General features: G+C 40.7%; 1 protein-coding gene across 1 annotated transcript in view; it reads left to right on the top strand.

Moving 5' to 3' along the window:
- Nucleotides 1-18,504, top strand: part of rgs17 (regulator of G protein signaling 17) — a 185,752-nt gene that overhangs the window by 56,111 nt on the left and 111,137 nt on the right. The window lies entirely within an intron of this gene.

An 18,504-nucleotide genomic window follows, 5' to 3' on the forward strand; every position in this document is an offset into this window, starting at 1 on the left:
AAAGGGCTGTCAAGTAAATATCTACAGTAAATATGACAGTACTAGCAGAACGAGCTCAGCTCAGAAGTCTACAGAAACATATTGTCTACCCATTTACTGAGAAATGCAACAAACTAATCAGGAGGAACTTTATTATGCAGCAAGAGAATTATTCAGAACACACTGCAACCTCAACAAAGGACTTCATCAAGCAGAAAAATGGAAGGTTTTGAAGTGTCAAGTCAATCTTCGGATCTTAACCCAAATGAACATGCATTTAACCTCCTGAAGAGAAGACTGAAGGAAGAAACCCCATAAAACAGACAACAAATAAAAGATGCTGTGGTAAAAGCCTGGAAAGGCATAACCAATGAATAAACAATAAATCAGGTGGAGTCTGTGGGTTGTTGGCTTAATGCAGTTATTACAAAGAATGCAAACAAATATTATGTATTTTTGACTTTAGTTGAAAACATTCTGTTCCACTACTTTTGTTCATTTCAAAAACTGGGTGGTTTGATACAAAAATGTGCTGTATTCTATGTTGTTTAACATATCTGCATGTAAATGTCAGGGAATAAAAGATATATTGTTTTTCTCTCTTCTCATATTCATCTGTTGATCTTGCATACAAATGTCTTCAGTGCACAGCAAAAACAAATTAATTCACCTTTCTGTTTCAATACTTCTGTATATATATGCATTTGGATGAACTGGTTAAGATGTATACAGTATGCTGATTCAAATATATATATATATATATATATATATATATATATATATATATATATATATAAATATATACACATCAGTATGAATATATATAAAGTATGTCCATTAAGATATACATATATATTCTTAGGTCTGAATCGCAGTCTGATTATTTGGGTGGTTTGCTATGAGGTAAAGCTTGTAGTTAGTTGACCAGTTGGCAAACATCTGCCACATCCTCTCAGTTGCGAGAAGCAGGTCATAGATATGTTATACAGTATCTGCGAAATAATACAAAGAGTACAGCAGCAACTGAGACGTGGCTGATGGGTGCTTTGTGCTGAGGTGTGCTTTGCAAACGCTAGAGGCTGTTGGGAGTTTTTGGTCTGTTCTGTGGTGTGAGATTTAAAAAAAAAATACATTTTGCTCTTAAAAACTTGGGTTTTGGTTGCTGCTAAGAAACCTTGTGGGAATTTTTATAGCTTTTTTCCTTTTAGAAGGGCTTTTTTTTGCTTTTTTTTCACCCGCACAAGAGCAAAAGTAGCTGGGTATTTGGAGGTGTACTTGGAAAAGTTACTTGTACTATGTACCTGTACTTGTTCTTGTTATCTGCATTTGAATTAGCATCGAGTAGGTAGAGTAGAAAGCAGCAGTAACTGATATCGGCATTTGTAAGCAAATAACCGTGTTGTTGTAACAACGATTCCTTAGTTTAAAGGAAAAGAAAAAAGGCCGCAGCTGACTTCAAGGCAGAGAAAGTGGAAAGCTCAGCAGTGCGCAGGTCAGTGGCCAGTGTTAAGACGCCGATCAAGCACAAGGGGCTGTAGGAGCAAATAAGGTAGTAAAGTTTTATTTATTTGTTTAATTTAGATTAAACAGTCCTTAGCTGTCCAGAGGTAGAACAGATAAGTGGGCAACAGCATAAGGGTTCATTAATACAGGAGAATACAAAACAGTGCAAGTGGAAAGCTTATAAGTAAGAGGAGCGCAAAGTTATGAGAAGAGACAGAGAAAAGTAAAGTTAACCTCATAGAAAGACAAATAGCAGGCATCTGAGAGGGAGAACAGTACAGGAGCTTAAGGGGAAAAGGTGTAAAATATCTGTAGCAGATCTTAGTGTTACCATTTAAGTTAAGGAGCAGCCGAAAGAAGAAGAAATTTAATTTTAAGGAAAAAAAAGGCAGTTTACTAATCCCAAATCAAATTTTAATAATGAGGCCAGTGCAATGCAAGTCCTATTGGATGTTGGACTTTTTAAATGATGGTTTGGAAGAGCCAGTTATCTATGAGGGCTACATCTGCAAGAGATGCCAGCTGATCCAGCACCTGAAGTTCAGGGTCGCTGAACTGGAGGAGGAGTTGGCTGACCTGCGTTGTAATAGAGAATTGACGAACTTGGCCCAGGTGTCCTTTAGAGAGATAGTGTCCACCTACATGGTGGAGCGGGAGGAGATTCCAGACTAGTCAGGTAGAAATAGGTGGGTCATGGTCACAAGGCATAAGGTAAAGGGTGCACACTGTTCGGGGGCATCAACCCCAGAATTAGAAGTGTCAAACCGTTATCATGTCCTTGCGGAGCTGGACGGTGTCTCTGATAATTCTGAGGTGGTAGGCAGGGATGAAGAGCCCCAACGGGCCACCTTAAAACCAGTTCCCAAAAAGAGAGAGGTTGAGGGAGTAGAGAGGGAGAGAGAACTTCCTGACAGTATTCAGAAGCCATTAAGAAGGCTAACAGAATGTTAGGTTAGATAGCATGATGTGTGGAGTACAAGTCCAAGGAGGTTATGCTCAACCTTTATAATGCACTGGTGAGGCCTCATCTTGAGTACTGTACTGTGTGCAGTTTTGGTCTCCAAGCTACAAAAAGGACATAGCAGCGCAAGAAAAGGTCCAGAGAAGAGCGACTAGGCTGATTCCAGGGCTAGAGAGGTTGAATTATGAGGAAATATTAAAAGAGCTGAGCCTATGCAGTTTAAGCAAAAGAAGATTACGAGGTGACATGATTGAAATGTTTAAAATTATGAAGGGAATTAGTACAGTGGATTGAGACGGTTATTTGAAAATGAGTTCATCAAGAACATGGGGACACAGTTAGAAACTTGTTAAGGGTAAATTTTGCACAAACATTAGGAAGATTTTCTTTACACAAAGAACGATAGACACTTGGAATAAGCTACCAAGTAGTGTGGTAGACAGTAAGATGTTAGGGACTTTCAAAACTCAACTTTTTTTGGAAGAAATAAGTGGATAGGACTGGCGAGCTTTGTTGAGCTGAATGGCCTGTTCTCATCTAGAGTGTTCTAATATTCTAATGTTCTACATGACACAGGTTTCGCCCTTATTGGGGCTCATCAGGGGCCTCATGTATAAACAGTGCTTCTTAAACAAGCTTTCGCTAACGGCACTGATCTCCACTTATAATACATATTACATGTTATAATACATCCATCCATCCATTTTCTAACCTGTTGAATCCGAACACAGGGTCACGGGGTCTGCTGGAGCCAATCCCAGCCAACACAGGGCGCAAGGCAGGAACCAATCCCTGGCAGGGCGCCAACCCAACGTGGGACACACACACATCACACACTAGGGACAATTTAGAATTGCCAATCCACCTAACCTGCATGTCTTTGAACTGTGGGAGGAAACCCACGCAGACACAGGGAGAACATGTAAACTCCACGCAAGGAGGACCCGGGAAGTGAACCCGGGTCTCCTAACTGCGAGGCAGCAGCGCCACCATGCCACCCTACATGTTATAATGTAATATTATATTCATGAAATTACAGCTCTCTGAACATTTTATAATACTAAGATGTATACTTGATATCATTTTCATGATGAAATGTGTTAAAGCATGTATTACAAATGGGGACACGGTGGTGCAGTGGTAGCGAGGATAGACTTTGGCCCTCCGAAACCAGCTGGATTCAGTTAGTTTGAAATTACTATGTTGCCATGTTTGCGTTCATTTCAGTATAAGTTTAATTTCTCTGTAGTACATGAAATGAGGTGCTTAAGTTACTTCTTAGAACATAAAAATAAGGTGCCTAAATTATAACTTATTGAAAGCTGAAACTTTTCAATAGAAAGATGTTTATTTTTCTATCATGAAATATAATGAAAAATAACTATATGTGTCATTTTCTGTTTGTTATTTTAACAGGATTAAAATTTCATAATATGACAGCCTTTTTAACTGCATCCAACAACAGGCATCATTTCCCTAATCCTAGTACAGCTTATAGGATGACAGGAGTGTGTTCTCATTAGCTGCCTGGCTGCTTTGCTGGCATGCACTTTCTAAAACAGAAAGCTGTTGCTTATAGCAATGACTAAGATTTAGGCAGTAAATGAGAAAAAAATATTTTTTAAAGTGTCACGTTTTCTTTAGTACTGCAGCTAAATTCTCAACCAACTACCACTTTCCTCAGGAATGCAACAATATCATGTACTGCAAAGAATCAAGTGTCACAAAGATTACACAGAGACATCCTGAAAGTTTGGGGCAACCACCCCTATATTATGTCCGGGTTGCAAAAAGGTTGAAATAAGAACAGATCTTTATAGATCGAGTTCACAACTGAACTGACTCATGCCAGAAAAGATCGCATCTTTATATGTCAGCACCAGAGGTGACGTCATCTAAGGTTCCAAAACCGGAAGTGATGTCAGCAAAGGTACTGGAACCAGAAGTGACATCGTCTGAAGTGCCAGAACCAGAAGTAATGTCATCAAGGCCACTGGAGCCAGAAGTGACATCGTCTGAAGTGCCAGAACCAGAAGTGATGTCATCAAGGCCACCGGAGCCAGAAGTGAGGTCTTAGGCGATTTCCCGAGAATGGTCTGCAAGGGATTGAGAAAGACAGTCACTGCACCCCACTGCCCGAAATGCTTGGAATTGTGCTTGGTTCACAGATGGGGCCATTTGAAAATGGCATCTATTTTTGATCACTGTGGCTTTACAGTATCCCAACCCACCAGGTAGCCTAAATATTTGGCTTCTTTCAAACTGAAAAAACATTTTTTAGGATTGAATCGAAGACCAGCATTACCAAGCATCCGTAATGCCCCTCGGACCTGCTGTAGGTGTTCCTTCCATGTGCTGTAGTAAATGACAACGTCATCTATATAGGCAGCACTATACGCGTTATTGGGGTGGAGCACTTCTTCTACCAGATACTGGAAAGTCGCAGGAGCCCCATGTAACCTGAATGGAAGGACACAATATTGCCAGTGTCCACTAGGGGTGCTAAACGAGGTCTTAACCTTTGCAGAGTCCGTTAAAGGAACCTGCCAATACCCCTTTGTCATGTCAAGTGTGGTCAAATAATTTGCCTGTCCAAGCCTCTCAATGAGGTTGTCCACTCGAGGCACTGGATAAGCATCAAACTGGGAGACTTGATTAAGTCAACGGAAGTCATTGCAAAACCTCCAACTTCCATCAGGCTTACTAACCAAGACTATCGGACTGGACCAGGGACTATGACTTTTCTCTGTCACACCTAAGTCCAGCATGCACTTGATTTCAAGCTTCACTTCTATTTTCTTTGCCTCGGGAAGACAGTAGGGGTGCTCTCGAACTATAACCCCAGTTTCTGTCACAATATTGTGTGCAATCAGAGAGGTCCACCCAGGTTTTTCGTTCTCCACTTCTGGGACAGACAGGATAACTGTTTTGAGCTCCCATCTCTATCTAGGGTCTAATTCAGTACCAAAGTACATTAGTTTGAGCAAAGAATGAGTGGGGCCGATCGGAGAAGGGATCAAGATCTCTTTCCTTCCACTGTTTCAGCACGTTTACATGATATATCCGCTCACTCAGTTGACAATTAGGTTGTTTTACCAAATAATCGACAATCCTTTCCTTGCCAATGGGTTAGCAATTTGGAATTGGAGGTGGGAACCAACACCATGACACGATCCCCTGGATGGAGCTCTTGGAGTGTCATTATAGTGGGCCTTCAATGTTTGTGGCTCCTCCATGTGAGTCTTTATAGGTCAGATTTTTCCAAATCTATCGCATAACTGCTCAATATATTCCAAAATATTTGTAGTGGGAGCCTCTACTTCCCAGCCTTCTTTTAAAATGTCTAATATACCCCGGGGTTGTCGTTCGTATAATAATTTGAATAGCAAGAACGTCGTAGAGGCTTGAGGGACTTCCTGATAGGCAAATAGAATGAGGGGGAGGAGTTGACCACATTTCCTTCTGTCCCCGCTGACCACCTTGCGAAGCATCTGTTTGAGTGTCTGAATGAACCTCTCGACAAAACCATAGGTTTGAGGATTATACACCAAAGTCTTTAAGTGCTTTATTTTAAGCAATTTTGCCCTCTCCTTGAATGTCTTCGAGGTAAATGGTCTCTCTTGATCCGTAAGGACTTTCTTAGGGATGCCACCTCACACAAAGACCCCTAACAGTTCTCATGTGATAGCTTTACTCGTAGCTAAGCGCAAAGGAACAGCTTCTGGGTATCAGGTCGCATAATCCATGAGAAATAATATATATTAATCTCCTCGGGCTGAGTGCTTTAATGGTCCTACTATATCGACCCCAATTCTTTTAAATGGGACATCAATCAAGGGAAGGGGAACGAGAGGAGCATGGTCTCTCCTAGGAATTTGCCGCAATTGATACTCTGGGCAAGAGATACAAAATCAGTGAACCTCCTCGTTAATTCTCAGCTAATAGAATCGGAGTTTAACACTAGAATTATCAGAGCCTACGAAAAAAACTCGTAAATCCGTCCCACCTTAAATCGCTTCTTAAAATCGCTCACAGCTCTCCACCAGCGTCTTTTGTCATCTAAATGTGCTGATTAAATCAGGCTGCAAGATGCCGGCTATTCCATCCCCCCCACCGACTTAGAACGTGCACAAACTTCTCCCAGCTCATGCCTTAATTGATTTTTTGGGAGTGAAGTGGAGTTTTAGAGTGGAAATAATAGATTGTTGTTTGGAACACACGCATTTCAAGTCTGCTCCATTTCTACAGTAATCTGTGTAAGCACATTGTTAAAACAGAAACATTTTTTTATATTCTAGTAGTAGATGACAAAATGTAGGCATAAACTATATAATGTATTAAGTCTGAAGTATCAAAGAAATACTTTCACAAAAGGTACAAATCTAACACAACAATTGCGCTTTTATTCAAAAATATAACTGCAGAAACAAAAAGCCGCCTTAACATGTGACATTGACACACATTTATTATGACTGCCTCCGTGGCGCAATGGAATCAGCTGCCAACTGGGAATCAAAAGGTTGCGAGTTTGATCCTGCACCACTCCATTTTGGGAAGTAAACTGCTCTTAGTCTTACTATTTTAGAATAAAAACATACATTTGATTTCAGTCTGTAACAGCTGGTGTAATTTATGATACTTGTAAAGGTTAGCTTTGTTTTTTTTTTGATTTTTTGTCAGTTTTATTATCTCAGCCGCATTCACGAGCCCAAACACACCCCACCCCCGCATCTGACACTGCTGTTTTCACATAGACGCACTGTAACAGAGGTAAACTCAGCTCCCTTCTACATCGGAGCAAGAATGCACATACCATTGCTTGCATACTAAAGTGTCAGCAGGCACTTTTCGTGGCATTACACACATTTTTGAGCATGCCCTCTGCACACTACTTGTGACTTTAGGCTTTAGGATGTAATTAAATAAATAAAGGTAAATCGTGTCATAAAATGATTTCTTCAAAACGTCACATATATTTGACTCTTTTTTAAAAATGCGCGTTGATCACCGCCAGCATGTTGTAGCACACAGCATCAGGCCCACCTGCATGTTCTTGCGCACACTGAATAAGAGACAAATATACAGTCTGACTGAGAGAATCAGACTGAAAAAAAGCAAACATTTAGAAATGCCATACTTTTACAGCTGATCGGACGCTGTTTGTTTTCAAATAATATTGCATTTGTGCAATGATGTTTTCACATATATTGTCTCTTTCTTTCAGGTGTGTAATAGAAACCACAGCATAGAGAGAAGTGTGTACAATGCTTCTTACAGGAAAAGGCGATGGAAAAAAAGATGATGCAGCATCAACAAGCTTCAGTTCTTTATTTACCTTTAGTTACCTTTATTTATTTACTCACTTCCTACAGCGTAAAGGCACATGTAAAATGCAGAGCTTCCCATCATTTTATGACACGATTTACCTTTATTTATTTACTTACTTCCTAAAGCCTAAAGTCACAAGTAGTGTGCAGAGGGCATGCTCAAAAATGTGTGTAATGCCACGAAAAGTGCCTGCTGACACTTTAGTATGCAAGAAATGGCATGTGCATTCTTGCTCCGATGTAGAAGGGTGCTGAGTTTATCCTCTGTTACAGCGCATCTATGTGAAAACAGCAGTGTCAGATGCAGTTGGGCTCGTGAACGCGGCTGAGATAATAAAACTGACAAAAAAAAAAAAAAACCAAAGCTATCCTTTCCAAGTATCATAAATTACACCGGCTGTTACAGACTGAAATAAAATGTATGTTTTTATTCTAAAATAGTAAGACTAAGAGCAGTTTACTTCTCAAAACGGAGTGGTGCAGGATCAAACTCGCGACCTTTTAATAACCAGTCGGCAGATGATTCTATTGCACCACAGAGGCAGTCATAATAAACAGGTGTCAATGTCGCATGTTAAGGTGGCTTTTTGTTTCTGCAGTTATATTTTTGAATAAAAGCACAATTGTGTTAGATTTGTACCTTTTGTGAAAGTATTTCTTTGATACTTCAGGCTTCACATATTATATAGTTTATGCCTACATTTTGTCATCTACTACTAGAATATAAAAAGCGTTTCTGTTTTAACAATGTGTTTACACAGATTACTGATGAAACGGAACAGACATGAAATGCGTGTGTTCCAAACAACAATCTATTATTTCCACTCTAAAACTCCACTTTACTCCCAGAAAATCAATCAAGGCATGAGCTGGGAGAAGTTTGTGCACGTTCTAAGTCGGTGGGGGGATGGAATAGCCGGCTGCTTGCAGCCTGATTTTATCAGCACATTTAGATAACAAAAGACGCTGGTGGAGAGCTGTGAGCGATTTTAAGAAGCGATTTAAGGTGGGACGGATTTACGAGTTTTTTTCGTAGGCTCTGGTAATTCTAGTGTTAATACGCTCTAATGGCTTTTCAGTGTCCAAATGACCTCCTAGGAGGTGGGTGTGTGCTAATTCACAGACCTACCGCCAGTAGGTACGTGGGATTATCAACAACTTTCATACCTCCCCCTCATGATCCACAACCCGATATAATAGATCATTTTCTATTACAAAGCGAGGGCCCTGTGGCATGGGCTGATGTGTGCATTGGCCATTGACGAGTACTACTGGATTCTTAGCAAAAGTCAGGGAGTCGTCATTTCATTGTTCCCTCTTAAACGAAGCCAGTGTCTCTCTAAATTGAAAATGTATTTCAGAGAGAGGGTCCGGTCTGACCTCAAGGGGTGGGGATTCTTCCTAACTCTTTGAGGCACAGGCTGATGATGTAATGGCCTGCAACGGTCCTGGAACCTCCGCATCCACCTCTTTGTTTCCCGTATCTCTCTCTGCCGGCTGAGTGCACACTGTGGAGACAACCTGAGACGGATCATTCCCTTCTATTACTAGGCCTAAATTAGGTCAGGGAGTATTCAGTACTACATAGGGCGGTTTTATAATGTCGGACTTCTCCTTGAATACAAGTAATACTGTTCTTTATCTTTATCGATTGTTGTGGGAGTATATACCAGCGATCAACAATGGAAATGTTGCTGCTGGAATCAAAGAGGGCTTCTACTTTAAAGCCATTGATGATTACTATTTCCGTATGGAATACCAACAGGGGGTTTGAAAGTGCACACAACCCTCCTCTCTCTCTCTCCACTTACATCCCACCTTATCCCCGAATGAGTTGCACACCCGCTGAACCTCGGTACAGGCTCCGGTTCATATAGAGGAGGCAGATTGTGTGGGACGTAATCCCCATAGTGTCCGCTAAAGGACCATTCTCTCCCAGATTGTGAGGCTGTCTTTGATGATTCGAAGAGACAGATGAGCTCATCCATATTACGGAAGTCTCCCCAGACTAGCTGGGTGAAATGATCGGGAAGGTTCGTTATTAGAAAAAAAGGCTACTTTTTGGACGATTTGAAAGGTGGAACAATCAAATGGCCTTAGCCATGCCACCACCATTTTCCAGAAAGCAAAAGCTTGCCCCTGGGTGGGGGACTCTGGGTTGAATTTCCAAGCTTGTAATGTCTTCACCTGCTAGTCTGGTGACGCACCACATTTATCTGGCGCCCCGGCCCCAGTGAGGAGGACAGCTTCCTTTCCTCCAAGACAGCATAATAAGTCCCTTTCGGTTCCCCCATAAAAACCAGCCCACTTCTGTGTGTCTTCACCACACTCTCTCTTTGTAATTGTAGTGGCTCAGATAAATATATAGGGTGTGGAGCCTACACTGGGTCTCTCTGAACCACGGGACGAACCCCCCAATCGGAAATTCTGCCCCGGTACTATCCCACCTGGTTATAATTCAGGTCTAGTCCCATTTTCTTTTGGGCTTTCTCCATCCTGCTGGCTACACCACTGTCACAAAGATTACTCAGAGAAAACATGAAGGTTTGGGGCAGCCACCCGTATATTTTCTCCTGGCTACAAAAAGGTTGAAATAAGCACAGATCTTTTCAGATTGGAGTCCACAGCTGAACTGACTCATGCCAGCAAAGATGGCGTCTTTTTATGTCAGCACCAAAAGTGGCATCATCTGAGGTTCCAAAACTGGAAGTGACATCATCGAAGGCACCGGAACCAGAAGTGATGTCATCTGAGTTGATGAAACTGGAAGTGACATCATCAAGTGCGCCGGAAATGACATCATTGAAGGCGCCAGAGCCAGAAGTAAGGTCAACTAAGGCGCCAGAACTCAGTGGGATTTCCCAAGAATGGTCTGCAAGGGATCGAGAAAGACAGTCAGTGCACCCCACCACCCCCTGGCCAGAAGTGGAATTACTAATATTCAGGCCCTTTAGTTGTCTCCTACTCACATATGTGTGACATACATACATACAACCAGAACTAGCTGACAGAATTATCGTATATACTTGCAGATAAGTTCTCCCATGGATAAGTCAGGACTTGACTTTACAGTATAATTTCTGTTTTTTTATACTGTCGGTCATGTAAGTTGAATGCGGAAAACTCATGGTGATGGTACAAGGGATTATGATATGCTAATGCCCACCTAAGAGAGTAACCACAGAGCACACTGCCTTTTTTTTCTCTGTGGGTGCGGCAATGCGCTTAATCAGCTCACGTGCTCCTAACCTCTCTCTGTCTCTCTCTCTCTATTGTACCTATGTGACCACACAGTAATACCCAAACTATTCCGAAGGAACGTTTGCACTGATTTGTGTTTTTTGTATCTCACACCCTCATACTCCTCTATCGTAAGAGAATCCCGTGGATGGACTGTTCAATCAGAAGAAAATATGAAGCTGGTTTTAGAATTAAACGTCGTTGAAGTAGAAAAAGAAATTGGTAACTGCGCTGCTGCAGCAAAATTTGATGCGTTTGAGAAACTGATGCGAGATTGGAGGAGGCAAGAGGTGGCAGATCCTCCAGGTCTGGAGTTAGGGGAATGTACTAAGGATCAAACTCTGGAGCATACTGAGGATCCATCTGTGCAACACCCCACCTGGTACCACTTGTAAAGCTTGGATCACAAAGTTTCAAAGGAGAGTTCAACAGGTTTTCCAATAAGTAGAAACTTTATTCCTGTTCTGCCAGATACAAACACAAGTCTCTCACAGAGGCAGTCCAGCCTCACAAGGAACAGATGCCAAACTTGATGTACCTACCCCAACTCCTGCTCAAAAGAAAAAAAGTCTGCTTCATCAAGGTGGTCCAGCAGCCAGAACAGGAGTGTAAGACCTCAGGATGGCTGTGGTTCAGTCTTTTAAATGTTTGAAGCCCTGTGCAAAGAGCACATTGCGTGGCAAGCCAGCAAGCCCATAGCTGATCCCAGAAAAAGGAGCTGTAAGAGTGAGTTTGTTTCCAATTGAAAAACTGCTTAAGAGGGTGTTTCTGAGGGGCTGCCACATCCTGCTACAGCAGCGGTCACAATATATATAGCACATTTGGTGTTCGGACAAATAAGCAACAATGCCAGATTTTTTCCCCAAAAGTGTGAATTTTTTTCTGTTGCACTCTCACACTGTGAGAGGCAGTGTCTCTTGTTCTATAGGGAATGAATGATATGTCACACTACATTGTACTGTGGGGCATGGGTTCCATCTCTAGATGATTGTACTGTATTTACTTGTTTGCAACAAAGAATGCCTTTAGTAGTGAGATACTTTGTGAAGCCACAACACTTTTATTTAAGTAAAAGCAAATGGACAACAGAAGGGAGAAACAGGTGGAATACATTGAATCTAGATGCAAAGCAATGCTTTTTAAACTGATCATAATCCATCCATCCATTTTCTAACCCGCTGAATCCAAATACAGGGTCACGGGGGTCTGCTGGAGCCAATCCCAGCCAACACAGGGCACAAGGCAGGAACCAATCCTGGGCAGGGTGCCAACCCACCGCAGGACACACACAAACACACCAAGCACACACTAGGGCCAATTTAGAATCGCCAGTCCACCTAACCTGCATGTCTTTGGATCGTGGGAGGAAACCGGAGCGCCCAGAGGAAACCCACACAGACACGGGGAGAACATGCAAACTCCATGCAGGGAGGACCCGGGAAGCGAACCCAGGTCTCCTAACTGCGAGGCAGCAGCGCTACCACTGCGCCACCGTGCCGCCTAACTGAGCATAATAAACAATGTTAATCTTTATGACTTGCCACATAAGGAATGAGAAAAGCAACCTGTCAAGCAAAGTCCACTCACATATATTGACATAAATTGGAGGTCTGGCTGTGGCTGAGATGGAATAAAATGTGTGCAGCCATCTGTAAACAAGACAGCCAGCACCCAGAAGTAATCGCCATCATTGCAGAGGACTTTCAGCCACTGCAACCTCAAGAAAGTCTTCCCCAAGTTCTACTAGCACATCCGCTGCCCCTTCAGGGGCAAACGGACACTGCTACACCGTAATTAAAAGTACTTACAAGTCTATCCTGCAATTACACTTTGGGAAGTCTGATCATGCATCAGTGCTTCTACTGCGTGTTTACAAACGGATACTAAAGCTCACTAAGTTGACAGTGAGGGAAGTACAGTTCTGGATTGTGGATCACAAACTTCAAGACTGTTTGGATTTGACTTACTGGTCCGTCTTTAAGAATTCCTCCGCAAATTCGGATAAATGCACCAACTCAGTCATAGATTATATCAGGTTCTGTATGGATTTGTGAGTGCCTACCCCAAATGTCAGCACCTAACCTAACCAGAAGCCCTGGGTGAATAGCACTGTTCATTTGGGACTGAGTGAGGATGACTGCTGCTTTTAATTTCCATGACATGGAGCGCTACAACAGGTCTAGGTACAAGCTACAGAGGGCAAACCTACAGATGATTAAAGGGACAAAGATATATGACTAAAATAAGCTGAAAAATGATTTTTGGTGACAGCAATCTGCATTGACTGTGGAATAGTCTGTAGGTAATTGCTAGCTACAAAACCTAAACAGCTGTGCACATGGACATGCACAACTCAGTATCAAATGAGCTTTATGATTATCGGCCTATCATATTAACCTCCGTGGTAATAAATTGTCTGGAGAAACAGGTTGTAATTGTCATTAACCAGAACATCCCTGCTACCCTGGATACACTACAGTTTGCATATCAGCGCAGCAGATCTGCAGATGATGCCATCTCCCTCACACTACACACTGTTCTGAGAAATCAAAGAAAAGAAAAACATTTCAAATGCCATTCATTGACTGTAGCTCTGCCTTTAACATCATTGCACCTACCATCTTTTTGTTAAGGCTCAAACACCAAGGTCTGAGCAACTTTATTATTGGCTGGGTGTTTTATTTCCTGCTAAATAGACCCCAGAAATCACAATTTCTACCAGGAGCTCCTCTAAATTGTTTGTCCACAAGAACAGCACCCACTGCTATACAATCTATTCACTTATAATTGTGTAGCAACAGCAGTTTGCAGATGACACCACTGTAATTTGCCTCCTCTGTGATGATAATAAAGCAGCCTAGTAGAGAGTGGTAATAGACCTGACTGCATGTTGCCAGCAACCTATCCCTGAATGTCAACAAAACAAAGGAGGCCGTTACTGACTTTGAAAAGAACAGAGGCAGTCATGTTCTTCTCCACATACATGCAGTATCACCAAGTGCCTGTCAACACCATCTGCATTCTCAAAAAAGCTCTTTTTCTTAAGGAGTTTAAAGGGATTTGGGGTGGGAACTAAAATCCTGGTTAACTTCTTCCTTTGCATTACTTAAAGTTTTCTGACCAGATGCATCATGGTGTGGTTTGGTAACCTGACTTGTTAGGATTGCAAGCTCCTCCGAAGGACTCTCAGTACAGCTAGTACTCCACCCAATGTCTGATGATGGCTGAATCCATCACTTTTAAAGCTAGTCATTTAGCTCATCCCCTGTCTTCATTTCTGCCTTCCGGAAAACACTACTGCAGTCCTGAAGCCTCAAATCATGCTGTACCCCATCTCCCCAGCCATAAGGTCACTGAACTCTCAGTAACCTGATCTTACGTGCCCTGTACAGTACCCACCTGCTGGTTTTTATATACTTCTTCTGTATAATACATACTGTATGTACTATCATCTGCATTTTTTAAACACTACTTTTAAGCTGTGTGATCTAGAATTTTGGTATTTGGTATTTCATACACTTTATTAATCCCTAAGGGTAAATTGTCTTTTCATGTGACAATATGTCTGAAAAGTTCTATTTTGCACCATGTAAATTATGCCATTCCTTTGCTCCTCTTATTTATTGCACTTATTTATTTTTTTATTATTTTATTGTCTGTAGATACTTCCCTGCAACCATCCTTTCAACTGTGGCATAAGAATTTCACTATGCTCTCACAGTGTTGTAGGAACTGGAGATCACTCAGTTAATTAATTATCAGTCTTATCTTCAGTGTTTGTGGTAATCAATTAAAACAACCAACAAGAAATTCTCTATATGAGTTAAATATAGATTGAGCAAGGAATCTCTGTTTTACTTCCCAGCCAGGTTGCCAGAAATATGAAGAGATCTGTACAATTTATGAACAAGGTTCCTAAATCAGTGAAAGTTTACATTAACACATTCACTTTCCCTTTTGTGGTCCAGATGTGGCCAAAGACTTACTTTACACTTGCTGAAATAAACAAAATAATAAAATGTATGTATAACATAAGCATAATAGAAGATGGATATATGCAAGTATATATATGTATATAGATGTACAGTAATCCCTTGCTATATCGCGCTTCAACTTTCGTGGGTTCACTCTATCATGGATTTTATATGTAAGCATATCTAAATATAAAACACAGATTTTTCGCTGCTTCATGGGTTTCTGCGGACAATGGGTCTTTTTACTTCTGGTACATTCTACCTCAGTTAGTTTGCCCAGTTGATTTTATACGGGACGCTATTGGCGGATGGCTGAGAAGCTACCCAATCAGAGCACAGAGTTAAGTTCCAGTGTGCTGATTGGCTCAGTGACGGAGCGCCAAATGCGATTCTGCTGAGTCAACCAGGAATTCTCGTTTCGCTCATTCACCATCACCGTGTTTCACTGTGTAAAGAGTTAACTTTTGTGCTCTTTTGTGTTTATCTTTGTGCATAATCAAGTCAAAGTCAATATGGCTCCAAAACGATCTACTCCTGCTACTGCTTCAGGGGCCGTGCCCAAGCACCAATGGAACATGCTAATGATTGCCGAAAAGGTAAAAGTTTTCATTATGTTGAAGTAAGGGAACAGCTACACCACTGTAGGACACTATTACGGCATCACTGAGTCCACGATTCTTTTTATTTAAAAAGGAGGAAAAGAATATAAGATCTACAGCCACAGTGTCCTTTAACCAGGGTGCAAAACGAGTTGTAAGTGGACGTAATAAGGCAGTAGTCTGAATGGAATCTGCTTTAGGGATTTGGATTGAAGACTGCCGGAGGAAGAACAATAGCGGTGCTACACAGTCACCTGAAGAGGCTCCTTTAGAAGAGCTGTAATGCTCTCCTTTGTTGTGCATTAAAATTAAACTCATTGTCATTGGACAAGTCATCATGTCATTGTTGGTAAGTAGCGATAATTAATTTTCTATGTACAGTACTTAGTACATGTATGTACGTTTAGTGTCACTGTACTCACATTTTACTGTATACAATTTTTCTTGCATTGTACATATTTATTGCTGGTGGCCTGTCTATCATAATGGCTGTAACATATGTGACAGAGCGGAGACGCACGATATCTTTAAAATAATATTTAGGTTTTACTGTATATAAACAGTGTGTTTACATACATAATTTCAATGAATGTTACCTAATATCTAAGAGAACACAAAGGGTTTATGCTGTATAACTGTGCGGGAAATGTTTATAAGAGTGTGGGAGAGTTTATAAGGACTTAAATATATAAAAATAACCATATAAACATACGGTTTTTACTTTCACCTTTTGCGGGGGGTTCTGTAACGCAACCCCCGCGATCGAGGAGGGATCACTATATATGTGTATAGATATGTATATTCAAAAGAAAATAACACAAAACATAAACTTGTTAGAGCTTATAAGACGTCTTATGTAATGTAGAAAAAGAAAAATAATGTGTGAATTCTATCTGTTGGCTTAGGTAGATCCTTTTCTTTCTTATAGAAAAAGGCACACTACTTATGGATTTTGGTTTTTCAAGTCATGTGTTCAAGATGTTTTTTAGCTAGTTACTAAGCTTCTCATGTTTGCACTGCACTGTTTATTTACTCACACTTAGACTCTGTGTTGGCTTATCACACTGGATTGTGTTGTGGGGACCGTATGTGTGAGATGCTACTCGGCACTTTCTTACAGGATATAGGATCACAAGCTCATAATAGACAGAACTTATCCTTAACAAGTTTATTACATTTCAGTCACAGTGACACCAATACTATAATATATTAACTGACTTTGTCCTGTTTATCTCTCTACTATATTAAAAAAAGTTTTCCATCGTGTCTAGGATTTTCAGCCTTGCACCATTCCCCTCAACGCCATTCGTCCAATCATTACTTCTACTGCGCACATCCTCTCTCTGTACCACCCCATAACACTCTCAGTGGTAATTCGCCCTTCAATGCAGTTGGTTATAATGGCAAGGCAGAAAAGTAAAATATCTATTCAAGAATATAAAATTTTACAAAAAAGAGCAGCAAGATCTGATAATGAAAGTTGAACATCGAAAAAAAGAAAATGAACAAAGAAGAGCTGTATAAAAATCATGAACAAAAAGAATCATCCAATAAAAGAAGAGAAAAAAATAAAAAAAATATAGAATGTTAGGGGATAAAGTAATTCATAATATTGTTTTTGATGAGGCATTAATGTAATTTTACTTTTACTTGTTACTCTGTTTTATTATTCATTTGTATTTAAAATAGAGAGTTGTACTGAAATACTCAAGTAACTGATTATCTGTCTCTAATTACTAAGGACCAAACCGTCTTCCTCCAGCACCCCAAATACTCTTCTATATACCATCTTTAAAAAAAATTGCTTTCTCTAATGAAGGAGCATCCTGGGGGTTGGCAACAGAGGAGCCCCCTAGTTAAATTAAAATTAATAGGTTGGTGGTTATGGTTTGAGGTAAGCAATGCTTTCTTCCTTTCCTTGTCAGCTTTTTCCAGACACATGGAAGAATTTTCAGCACACTTTGTTTATTTTGGTTACTTTGTTTCAGGAGCTCATCTTCTCTATCTTGATTACACCTTCTGGTTCGGGGCAGCACTGTAGTTTCTTTTCAAGGTTTTTAAACAAAGTGCTCTCGGTTGCTGACAAAATTACGCTTACTCGGTTGACTGGTTTATGAGTCATCTCTCATTGTAAGCAAGGCAAATTCATTGCCTCTCATAAACAGTCTTCTTCTGCTTGGGCACTTGCTGTGTTAACAAGGTTTCAACAAATGGCACCCATTATCTAACTCCTGTTACAGGGGATATCCTATTTTTTCTGTCAAGCCCTAGTTACCCTTTTGGAGTAGAAGGGATTGCTCTAGCCCTTTGTTTCAGCCACCCCCTATAAGCACTGGGGTGTCTTGTATAGAGTAGAAGTTACAACCATGTCAAGCAGTGAGCTGGATGGAGGAAGCAATGAGTCAGAATCTTATTTGAGTTTGTAAAGGAAGGAATAGAGGTAATGCCATTGGTTTCTTGGGTGTACGTAAGCCCATCATTTTAGTCTGACCATTGGTGCAATATTCTGTCCTTCAAAAGTTGTCACTCTTGAGTTATGGGCCTTTGCTTGAATTTGAGTATCTAGCTCTTGCCTCTGAGAGCTAACCCTGAATGATAATTTGTATGTCATTGGCTATATTATCAGATAAAATGCAGAGGGGTCACTTCAGGCAATTTGAGATGGCAATACGTATGTCATGCCTAGTCTTTTAAGTCAGGACCAGTGTTCTTGCCATACCAAAAGAATAGAAAATGTCAGTCTGTCCTACAGTGCATGTGACAAAAAGATACATTTCGGACACTGTGAAAAAGTTATGTATCACTGTAAGCAAACAGATAAATAACTTAATAAACCTTATGTAATGGCACAAAAGCAAATAAGCAAAAATAATTGAAACAAGTATTCAGTATTTATGAATTTTAATTTCAGTGCATCACTA

This window comes from Polypterus senegalus, chromosome 3 (genome assembly GCF_016835505.1).
Source record: "Polypterus senegalus isolate Bchr_013 chromosome 3, ASM1683550v1, whole genome shotgun sequence".
In the NCBI taxonomy this organism is placed as follows: Eukaryota; Metazoa; Chordata; class Cladistia; order Polypteriformes; family Polypteridae; genus Polypterus; species Polypterus senegalus.